The sequence below is a fragment of the Egretta garzetta genome, unplaced genomic scaffold, assembly GCF_000687185.1.
Source record: "Egretta garzetta isolate BGI_Z169 unplaced genomic scaffold, ASM68718v1 scaffold594, whole genome shotgun sequence".
NCBI lineage: Eukaryota > Metazoa > Chordata > Aves > Pelecaniformes > Ardeidae > Egretta > Egretta garzetta.
In genome coordinates this window covers 463,120-475,712 of record NW_009259578.1, presented here as the reverse complement: position 1 = coordinate 475,712, position 12,593 = coordinate 463,120, and positions in this window count along the sequence as shown.

Sequence of the window (12,593 nt, the reverse complement as noted above, 5' to 3'; positions counted from 1 at the left end):
GCCATGTAGGAGGAAAGATGCAAGGCCAAATTCACGTTAGGGAGGAATATATTCTATGATTCTATAAGTGAGGAAGTAGAATCAGTCCCAGCCCATCTTTTGTTGTAAAGCATCCCTTCTTTTTCCTCCTAAGCATGAAAAAAGGGTCCCCTTCCTTGCGTCCCTGCCACTTTCCCCAGCAGGCCACCTCTCTGCACCGCTCACGGCAACGAGGGCCTCATTTTTCATTCAGAGAATGCAGTGTTATCTTTTCAGGGGAGAGGAGACAGAGCTCAGAAATTGTTCCCTGCAGCTTCACCACTGACTGTAAGTATCAGTTTTAGCTGTCTAAGCACACCAACCCTTCTCCAGGCTGTTCCTTCTGCCTGACACGAAACAAAGCCTAATGAGGAAAATCGAAGCAGTCTTTGGGTGGTTTACATTAGCTTTAATAGTTTGGCAATACCTTAATGCGATTCCTAACCTTTCCGTCAGTCATTTCCCAGGAGACAAGATTAGGGTCCTGAACAGCTGCTAATGTGCTGTAGCGTCTATGTTAACGGGATTTGCCTTGACGCTTGGGATTTAGTTAAAATTGAAGTTGGTTTGTTGGGTTTTTTCTTCCCCGGAGCCTGTGCATCAGGTAGCCTGGTTGTGCAGGAGCAGTTGAGGGGGGGGCTGAGATCTTGCCCAGAGCCCCCAGGACTGATGGACCCAGCACATCCGTCCCCAGCTCCAGCAGCAGATCCAGCAAACTCACTGCGCCAGCGATGCTGTTTTATTTTGCAGAATTTCCTGGCACATGAAAAATAAAGCAGTTTGGAAATACTTTCAGGCTGACTTCTAAGACATAGGCTTGCCGCTTTTTTCCTCTCAGGCGCTGCGCCCGAAATAATGTAATGCAAAAGCAAAACAAAGGCCCTGGTCCGTATCTCTGTTACTCCAGGTTTTCGTTGCTCTGACAGCACGGACTTCACTGTAATTACATGGGCTTGTATAAGATCGGAGCGCAGCATGTTTCTTTCAAAGCCTTCGTGAGCAACAGCGCTATAGGATTTCTGTCCATCTTCCTGCCATTATTTTGTTGCTTAAACAAGGCAATTTGGCTTCTGCTACTGTGGTGCTGAAACAAATCTCATTCTTTTGTAATGGAGATGTACTTGCTAATCTCTCCCATCACATCCTCGGCACTGGCTGCCTCTCCCAGTTATAATTCACTGTAGGCTTGGAGCAGACAAAGAAACATGCTGTGTCATTAAAACTTGTTTCTGGGAACTCGATGTCTAGTCCAAGAACTCAGCCTATTGTCTGTGGGCCATACTTTATTAAGGAATGAAAATCTGTACTCTCTTCCCCGCTCATCAGTGCTAACAATAAAAAGCTTTTTCACCATGGGGAAAGCAAAAAACCCACTGTTTCTGATGTTGGTTATTCTTTACTGCAGCTGGGTTAATGGTGGAAGCTGCAATAGCCTTGCTAGGGCTTCTACCCAGTATGCAGTAGTTATTTGTGGTTAACTAAAAACAGAAGTACAGAACGAAAAAGTGATGGCAGTCAGATCCAGAGCCAAACTTCCTAGCTGGAGCATATCCATTCAACCAACCCAAATGGCAGCTCACATCACCTTTGCATCTGGAGATGTTTCAGATTTGATGCTCACTACTAAAGCAGGAGGTTTCCCAAGTTGCCCTTCTCGTTAACACATGCTTCCTTCTGCCCTAGTGGCTTCTTGTTTCCCACCTGCAGTCTTGCATCAGTTATGAGCACTCATGCTATAAAACTTACCTCACCGACACTTTTTTCCCTCCCCTCCATCGCTGCTCCTCTGATACATGTGGAAATACTATTTTTTTTTGTCTGAAATAAGGAATATGTTGTTTCCAAGTTGGTGGAGACTACCCTGTACGAGATGAACAATCACAATAAAATCATTCTGCTCGAGCAGATTGCTGTGTCCTCCCTACATGTGGCAAAAGCATACTCAGAAAAGGTACCCAGTTTGCACTGAAACACTTCTTTCAGTTTGGTTCTTATAATACTTTCTTTGTTGATATTTTGTGGAGGGAAATGGGTTCCATAGCCTACAATGACCTCGGTTCTCTTCTTGGCCATATCTCTAGCTCCATGATTTCAAATAAATGTTGGAAGTGAAAAAAAAAATCAAAAAAAAAAAATCAAGAGCTCCCATCAGTTGCCATATTTAAGATGAAAGGGTAAATTAATAGGCTGTAAATTAATTTATTCTTTAGGAATTTTCCTTCTGTTTATGTGCAATAATGTGCGTGAACTCTGCTACTAAGAGATTGTATTGTGAGTAACCATATCTACTTTTATTCCTATTTACAAGATAGTTTGTAGACCTAGGGATTTTCATTGATGTAAAGCACAATTTAATGAATTATTTAATGTGTTTAACCATTGTGATGTCAAAAGCAATTGTTTTCATATATTTATTTGTTGGTGGTTTTCTGTAAAATGATGCTCATTAAGAAATCTGTTAAAAATGAAGAAGTTTTGTTGAATATTGTTGGGTCCATGAATTACTTATGAGCAACAAATAAACATTGTTTGCATTTTTGAAACAGTAAAGGTTCCATCTTATCTACATAGCCATAAAAACGACTAAAAATGCTTCTGTCGGGCTGGTTTCAAGCATTAGTAAAGATCCACCATGATCATAATTATGGGGTTTTTTAACAAAATGTACATGGAAGAAAAGCATGTTGATATAACTTACTATTTAATTATGTTGGAGCCCAATACCAAATCTTTTGATTCCAATTGACTTTGGTAGGCTTTATCTCAGACTGAATGGAGGCAGAAGACTGGAGACTTGAATAGTCACCGGCACTAATTCAAGTGACCCCACTGTCAGCATTTCCATGCGTGGATCGAATTAAGACCTAAGTATGCAAACAGTGGTAGTGAACACATTGGACTTCATTTCTACTCCAGCGGCACTGAGGAGCTGTCCAAACTGTCAGGGTAATCTCCTGAGCTGCTGTGGGGAAGGATGAGAAGTTGCAGTCTGCTGCCGCGCCATTAGCCTCATATGCATGTCCTTATACCTTCTGAGGGTGCGTGGACCTCAGCAGGAGCTGACTGCTTCTGCAGCCATACTATTCCACCTAAGTGCATGAATACAGTGGCCTAGGACAGGGATGGGAGCATGGAGGAGCATGGGCAGGCTTGAGTAAGGAGGAAACACTGACCCCTCTTTTACAGAGCAACTGAGGCCCTCTGTTAGGTCTGCTCCTTCCAAGAGTAGTCCAGGCGCCTCTTCTATCTTATCAGACCAAAACTTCTGCACATGTCTCAATTTTCCCAACAATGAGCCTTGCAGATGTGCCACATCCCTGGAGGTGAGTCTGGTTAAAAGAGAAAGCCATGCTGTGGCAAATTAGGATGGAGTGACCGTGACCCACCCCTTTTTGATCAAAGTCAACTGCCCTCTTCTAAGTGCTGTGGAAAGCTGTATTAATTAATTAGTTAGTTAATTAATTAATATAGTCTGCATGAGAAATTACTCTTGAGACACAACAAAGCATTCGATGCAGGCAACAGAAGAAAGGAAGCAGTCAAAGGTTCTGGTTACTTTTGTTTTCTTAATTGTTCTTCACAGCACCTTAGACTCAAACAGCTACTCTTTAAAAAGCACTGTTGTAAGCAGGGGCTGTTTGAGCCTCTAATAACCAGTACCCCTCGAGAAATTATTTTCTTATCAGTCTCCCATTTTTTTATTTCTCTAGCTCCATTCACTTCAACACTGAATTCGTCTGTACTGTTGGTTTGCTCCTGAAGGCTTGATATATGTGTACATATATGTGTCTGGCCTCTTAATATATCAGAGAGCCTTATGACCAGGTGAATAATCACGAAGAACTAGGTACACCTGTACATAAGCCTTACAAGAGGACTGTGTTAGATAACCTTTTGTAGCCCCTTTCAGTCCTATTAATGAAGTCCCCACTGCAAGTTTATGTTTTCATGGCACCCGCACCTATGTTAGGATATAGAATCACTTTGGTTGGAAAAGACCTTTAAGATCATCGAGTCCAACCTTTAACCTAACCCACCACTAAACCATGTCCCTAAGCACCTCATCTATCCTTCTTTTAAATACCTCCAGGGATGAGGACTCTACCACCTCCCTGGGCATCCCATTCCAGAGCCTGACAACCCTTTCGGTGAAGAAGTCTTTCCTAATGTCTAGCCTAAACCTGCCCTGGTGCAGCTTCAAACCATTCCCCCTCGTCCTATCATTTGTTACCAGGGAGAAGAGGCCAACCCCCACCTCCCTACAGCCTCCTTTCAGGTAGCTGTAGAGGGTGATAAGGTCTCCCCTCAGCCTCCTCTTCTCCAGGCTGAACAACCCCAGTTCCCTCAGCCGTTCCTCGTATGACTTGTGCTCCAGACCCCTCACCAGCTTGGTTGCTCTCCTCTGGACATGCTCCAGCAATGCAACATCTTTCGCCAGGATGCCATTGGCCTTCTTGGCCACCTGGGCACACTGCTGGCTCGTATTCAGCCAGCTGTCAACCAACACCCCAAGGTCCTTTTCCACCAGGCAGCTTTCCAGCCACTCTTCCCCAAGCCTCTAGCGCTGCATGGGGTTGTTGTGACCAAAGTGCAGGACCCGGCACTTGGCCTTGTTGAACCTCATACAGTTGGCCTTGGCCCATCTATCCAGCCTGTCCAGGTCTCTCTGCAGAGCCCTCCTCCCCTCAAGCAGATCAACACTGCCACCCAGTTTGGTGTCATCTGCAAATCTACTGAGGGCACACTCAATCCCCTATGCTGATGCTGACAGTGAAGGCCAGGTGGCATGGGGAGTTCATGCTACTGGGAAGCAATTCAGGCTGCTGAACAGAATCGTCCAGTGCTGTTTGTGGTGCCCTGAAGTTGCCCACCTGACCTTCAGCTGCTGCTCCAGAAGGATGCTCCAGAAGGATGCAGGTCTCAGGACGGATGCTTTGCCATGCATGTAAACCCCATGCAGATGTCTCAGATGCCTGCAGATCTCCAAACAGCAGTCTCTCTCCTCGAGGCTTAACAGTGAGGGACCCAAATAGCTCCCACAGTGTTTGTACCATCTGGGGGCATCGCTTGAGACAATCTGCAAGCTGAGAGTCTGTCGTCATCACTGGTGGTGAGCGCAAAACTAAATGCACTGGAGGGCAGCATGAGTGATGGAGGGGCAAAATGAATGTTGTTATGTTCCTGGGTCCTGCACTCTGGTGAAAGGAGTTATGAAGCAGGGGCAGCAAGACGGTAAATAAAATAAATGCTGATAAATATTACTATATAGCAAAAGGATAAATGAATTTTGCCACCAGAAGACAGATTTTCTTTTTTCTGCACACATGGTTACATTTCAAGAAATACATCAGAAAACTCTGCTGTAATGTGCAGTTTATGGCAGAGTTAAGAGCAAGAGTGAGACGCAGCATTGCTGGACTGTATCACGTATGGCTGGAGAAAGGCTTTGATTTTTAAGGTTTCATTCACAGTTATGTCTATTTTACCTACAGAGGCTATACAAGGTGCGACACCTTTCAGCATTTCCTAAGAAATTTGTGAGTATGCCCCTAAAATTCTGAATGCGAGCAAGTGAGGTTAGACAAAATGGAGGGAAGTCCTTGGCTTGCAAACTTGCTTACTTACTGTCCTGTAAAAGCAGAGAGTGCTGAAAACATGCAACGGTGAGAATAAATAAGGCCTGCCCTACTCAGGCAAGGGGGCTACTGCAGGAGTTTGTCCACTGAGTAAGCAGCTCACCACTTCGCTGTGAAACGTGGTGAGACTCCTTCCATGTAAGTAGAGGTCAGCTGGCAGCCAACATCCTTGTGCAACCGCTGGGGACCTCCTTATGGGAGACGGAGGCAATGCACTTTCAGGGCAGGAGCATCTGGCCTGCTTTAGGCATTTGCAATGGCATAAGAAGAGTGTCATCCCAGAACTGGCTCTTTCCCCTCTCTGTTCATAAACAGGGGGAGACAATCCCTGAATGTAGCTTAGAGAAGGTAGGGCCTCAGCTGGGCTTGAGATGGAAGTAAGGCTTCTCAGTGCATGGCTCTAGAGGCATGTGAAAGATGTGCCAAAGACCAGAGGGAGAGAATTAAGGACTAACAGAGCTGATCTGGGGACCCTCTGTACAAAGGCAATGATCGAAACCACTGTAATGAGTGAGATAGCAAAGACACAGGAGGGAAGTGGGGAGGCGTGCGAGCATCAGAGAGCCAAAGAGACGCCCACTGGAAAAGGCAGGCCTGGGTATGAAGATCCCCTGAAAAATCTACTTAGCTATGCAAATTTCAAGGAAATAACTGGCAGTCGCTTTTGGTGGATTTTTGTCTCACTCAGAAACCTTTATACTGAGTATTGAATATAGCCTCAGGCCCGGCATCTCGAGGCAGGGTCTGCAGGGTCATACAAAACGACCCGTGCTTGGCCAAAACCAGGCACGGCCACTCCGCAGTCCCTCTGGGATTTCACTTTCATGGCACAGCATCGAAGTGGCGAACAAGCAGCCCTCTATTGCCACGCAGACACGCAGAAACCAGGCGATGTCTCGCTTTGTTTATGGCAAGGTTAGCGTCAGGTTTGCCGCTTCAGTGGAGAGACTGGAAATCTGGGACTGGTGATGCTTATGACAAGTAGCGATGACAACGTCACAGCTATGGAAGCGAAAACCTTTCTGACTAACAGGATACAGGAATACGCCTTCTACTGAATGACTGGATGTTAAATAGGAAAAGCAAATCAACCCCAGGTGAAATCCATCAGCAACAGACCAAAATAAAAATTTATCATTACTATAATTAACACTGCAGTCTGATCGACGTGCAGATGCATGACGTTCCACTCAGGACAGGGTTTCAGCAAAGTGGTCATGTGAAAATAAGCATTGCCATATGCTTTGGATTCCTAATCAGAAAGAGTCCAGCCACGCCTTTGTTTTGGGGGATATTTTTATGTAAGGACCAGATACAGAGAAATGCTCCTCCATCCAGCCCAAACTGCTGAGAGCAGGAGCTTTTCCTCATCTACAGGATTGCCAAAAGCTCAGCAATGGCTTTCTTGCTTGAGTGTGTCCATCCATGAGATGGAGCCTCATGAGCTTTCTGTTGTGTCTCTGCTCAAATGCTTGTTGGTGGTAGCATATGGTTATGCGGAACATTTCTATTACTCATTTCAGAGATGAAGGTAGAATAAGGAATACTAAATCCCTTCGCCAGTCTCCCACCATCCTTGGGCATGCTGGAGGATTTGTGTCAATGCCCTCTCGGGGACTAACGCTTTTTCCAGCGAATCCTTTCCTCTGCATCAAGCTGCTTTTATGAGCCATGGAGCAAGTCCCTATCTCAAGTTAGTTCCTTTGGACCTTCCCTGGTCTCACAGCTTCCTTTGCTTTCTCTCCCTTGCTTTGTGAGTCCCTGTGACTTCTGATACGCTCACAGGAGCACCGTGTTCCTGTGGCTGTCCGTGAACTGGCAGCTTTTCTCAGCTTCTGGCTCCCAGCTCCATCCTGGAGGGGGGGGTGGGGGTGGGGGACATAGGGATACCCTTGCCCCCTCCAAGCATGCTGCTCTCCACGCAAAGGAAAAAAAAGACCAAATGGGAGCAGTGGCCACCCCAGTTGTAGTGAGTCAAGTGGTGACCAAGACTTCGGGATGTCGCCTCAGCACTGACCATCTAAATTGTACAGCCATAGGGTGTACTCAGCTGTATGTTTGTGAGAATTAAATGGCAAATGAATGAGTTGCAGTTTAAGAGAGGTTTACATAAACAATCATAGGATGTTTCGTCTTCCATTTGGATCAACTGGGCAGCTAGCTCAGCAGATCATGGGCTGAATTTAAACTTCTCCTGGGCCTGAGCCAGGCTCGTCTTTGCCAGATTTTGTTTTAAAGAAGCATCTTCATTTATAAACTCCAAGCAGAATTTATCAGTCAACATTGCTTATGCCACATTTAAACCTATTTAAATAAATCACAAAATGGAATAAGTATCCAAAGGAATGAATATGTAGGAAATATGTATTTCTGGTACTCCTGAGCAAAATATGCACTCTTACTGAGTCATACTGGTGCCAGGCTTGGGACATGTAGGCACTAGTAGAGGGGGATTAATCTCCTGAAACACCTACCTAAACCAGGACATACTAATCTGCCTTTTTATTTCTGTGTATTGCAAATGGAGGTAAACTAAAGAAATCTAAAGCAGGTGAATTATATCTGTAGACTCTAATTTATCTGCTTTGATGCCACGCCCACTAGACGCACCCAAGCTTACAGTGTCCTCTTTAATGTAACTGAGAAATCTCCCTGGCTCATCTCCGTCTGCCAACAACATCCTCTGAACAAAACTATAAAGATTTACATTAAAAACGTGTTTTGGAGGAGTTGAACTAGGGCCAACTAGACCTGCATCCTCTCTCTGACAGTGGCCCAAGTGGCGTCTTGTAAGAGCAGGAAAGCATATCTATATCTATATCTATATATATTTATATGATCAATTGTCTCCTAGCTGCCAATCATTTTCAGGTCAAGGACTTCTTGACCAAATTTGGCATCTCTGAATTTAACAGGGCTTTTTGTGGGCTTTTTTTTCTTCTTCAAATTTACCCAGTTGCTCCTTGAACTTAAATATTAACCTCTTAGTTACCTTAATCTTTTAGCTTAACTGTGATGGAAGTTTCATGAACGCAACAGGAAACTACCTCTTTTTGATCGTTTCGAGTTGGATACCTTCTCGTTCCATTTAAGCTTGCCTAGTTCTTACATTGGAAGAGATACTGACCAACGAGTCCCTGTTCGTCTTCATGCAAATCCTGATTTCCTGGTTCTCTATCCTTTGTATCTCTCTCCTCTGTGTCTGTACCAGGTGGAAGAGCATAATGCTCTTCAGTAAGCATCCATGTCTTTCATTACCCTGGCTGACCTTGCCTGCGGCATTTTCATTCTGCTACATCTTTCTTTGGAGGTAGGAGGACCAGGGCTGCCCACAGTACTCAATACACAAGTGCACCAAGGATTTGTATGCTGAATATGAGTGATGCTTTCCACGTTGTTTACTGTTCCTTTTGTAATATTTCCTAGAATTCAGTTTTGGATTTTTTCTGACCAGCTCTGAGCACAAACCTGACATTTCCATAAAATTATCTATTCTAACAGCAAGATCTCATTTCCAAGTAGCAATAGTCAACTCAGAACTCAGCACAATGTATGGGAAGCTAAGATTGGTGTGTCCTCCCCGCATGTCTTTAAATTTATCCAAACTGAATTTCAGCTGTCATTTTATTGCTGTCACTCTGTGACATGAGGGTCTTCTGCAATTCACACTCAGCCCTTGTCTTTAGTACCCTGAATCATTTAGGAGCTATTCTCCAGCTCTGAGTAGCATCCCCAGAACTCATTCTGCAACCTGCCTGGGCAGCAGGGGAGCAGAACTTGAGGCAAGCTAACATAACATCCCGGGAGCAGATATAAAGGCTTCATTTGCCTTCCCAACCATTTTGATGAAAGTGCTGAGATGTATGCTGCCATTCTGCTGCTCTCACCATGGAGCTGAAAAATCAGTTTTTATTAGTGTTGAAATTGCTTTTCACACAGGTTGCCATTAACAGAAAGGTATTGCTTTTTGGTTCATTCTTTTAGCAGAAAGTCATACTGAAAGGCTGTTTAATCCACTTTCTCGTCTGTACTCTCAGATTCTTTAAAAACTTTTGAAATTATATTGCTGCTTCCCTCTCACATGCAAATTTTGGCAAACGGAAATTTCGCTCTTTCCAGCGCATAAGCAGCTCCCGTCTTCACTTGGTCTCTCTGCTGTAAGGCTATAAACAAAGGCATATTGAGTGAGCTGGCAGTGGAATTACAGAAAGCTGAAAAGGTCAGAACCTTAAATCATAGATCAGATAAGACAACGAATTTCAGATATCTCACAGCAAATAAGGTACGGAGAATATGATGAACACTGCGTATAACAGGGCATGAATCCGTATACGGAAAAATGTGAAGTGCTATAAACTTCCTTTTCTGATTTAATTTGCTCCAACCGCATTTAGAAATTACAGCAAAAATGCATTGATAGCCACATGCAGTAGGAAGCAAAGCTGAGCAACATGCAGAGATTATCAAGAAGAGGTGGGGGTGCTTTTAGTTCTGCAAAAATCTCATTAATTGTGTTTTGGTTTGGAAGCTCAAAAATCAAACTTGCCACCCTAGCAGCTGCCAGAAAGGTATAATTACAACGATTTAATGCTTATATTTCAATAGCATGCAAGAATTCAGGCTCGTTTACTTCTCTGGATGTTTGCAGTAGGGAGACGTGTGAGGAGGCACCCACCGCAGCAGCCTTAAAAAGTGGGATCAACTGAGATACCTTGCTACAGCCTGGTCTGTATCTGTGGCGGCTTTTTCTCCAGGAGCATGCAGATGGCCTGGGGTTAGTGCTCAAAGACACCAAGGCCATTTTGAGGTAAATAACCCCAACTCCTCACTTGGTGGAAGCAAGCCAGCCTTCGTCATGAGCAAAAGCCAGTTTCATAAACCCACCCCCCAGAAATCCCAGATTAGGAAGAGAAAAGTAAAAGTTGAAAATTAAGGTGGACATCTTTCTCCTTGTGGTCAGTTACTGGAGAGTGGCAGAAAATGAAGGCGAGCAAGGGACAGCCGGAGAAAGGAGCTGTTGCAGAGGGGATAAGGCAACTCATCGTGTGAAACCATCCCTCTTGCTTTGGCCTTCGTACTGCGAAGACAGCAGCCGCCTGGTTCCCCTCTGCTGGCAGGACAGCCCCGGGATCAAGCTGGTTTACAGCAGAGAGGAGCTGGAGAAGAATCAGGTTAATAGATTTTGGCAGTATTGTGGAGTGTATTTTCTTCAGCTTTTTTCCTGTAAGGCTCAAGGACAAGAACTTTAACGTTTCTTCTTAAAATACAAGACTTAACTTCTTATTTATGAGCTGCTTCTGAAACTGAAAATGTCTCGTAGCCTTACTTCAATATCCCAGTGTTTGGCCTAGCCTATAAATAATACAGCAGTATGAGGAGATGCATTTCCACACCAAGGCTGTAAATACATACTGAATATTGATACGCACTCTGGCTTAAAGCAGGCAGGAAAAGCTGTCTGCCCACGGGTATGGGGTGACTCTGGAGCGGGGTTGGAGGGTCAAGGGGGGGCCTTCTGCCCAGCGGGAATTTTGCATTCTAGTTGCTTCATGCATCTAGTGCATGGCTTTGGCTCCTACCAACACCCCAGGTAAGGAACCTCAAGCTGAGAGGTGCTTTAAGGTCTGCAACAACTTATCTCACTTTGCTTCTCAGTGGAGAATTAATTCAAGACTGTTAATTAGCAGTGAGCAAGACAACCTGCCCGAAACCCCAAGTACCTTCTCGCCCCTTGATGGGGAGGTCCCGGTACAGTGGGTGAGGGATGCAGCATGGAAAAAAAAAAAAAAATCACACGCATTGTGCCTGTGCACCACCCATCAAGGGAGTCCCTTGGAAGTTTTTGAAGTATACCTCAAAATATCACCCAAAACTCAGAATTAAATAAAATTTCCTGAGACAACAGGCAGCCCCCATGCAGCCTCACTGATGGGAAGAAAGGTGCGTTGCAGGGGTGTTTTTCCGTGCTCTTCCCTGGACACTAAAAAACTTCTTTAGACCACGTGCCATTCACATGCATGAAATTTCCATGGACCTTCCCCGCAAGCCACCCACATTCTGGTTTGACTTTACAGTCCATCACAGCGAAACAGGCCCAGAGGAGGGAACGAGAAGGGATCTGGACCCACTTTTGGGGAATAAGTCCCAGCAACACAAGGCAGGGAGGAAGGAAGCCAAGAGGGGCTTGCGGGACAGCACGTCGAACACGTAGGAGGCGGGCAAAATCAGACTCTTCGTGAGGAAAGTGTTCTCAGTAAGCAAAAGCAAACCACACTCAGTACTTTCAGCCACGTGGAGAAAAAAAGCCAGGTAGACAGCAGGACTTGCTGGAGGTCTGGTGACATCAATTATTGACTTCTTAATTCTGCTGGAAAAATGTTTTCAGAGAGGTCTGTAGAGCCAGCGACACGGTCTTGAAGTGAGGTAATCAAAACAGAGTAATCTCAGGGACCAGGAATGCTATTTTCTAGGCTGTAATTAGTCAGTAAGCTCTCTGCTGATTCTCTCTTCTCAGTGCCCTCCCTTTTCTGACAAAAATTGTTAAACCCCCCCAAATCTTTGTTCAAATACTTAAACCTGTGAAGACCCCCACTGTTACCAGAAACAGTGTAATTAGAGTGCATGGTCATGTAGCTTTCAACTTTGCTTCTTAGATATTAGTAAAATGGCTGGCTCTCTGATTAAAAAAAAAAAATAATAATCCAAGGGACCAAAGCTGCTCTCTGTCGATGCAGAGAGCATCCCACGGAGCAATTACTATTTAAGCTCAGTGGTAACTGTCATGCCAGGAGGCCAGAAGAAAATCTTTAGTCCCTGAGAAACTTATCAAGGACTTGGAAAAGGCAAGAGAGACACCATCTCTTTCTCTCTGCTCATCGAAGATGTGAGATAAATCCCAAGGAGCCGAGTGCATTAACCCCGTCGTTGCTGCAGCTATAC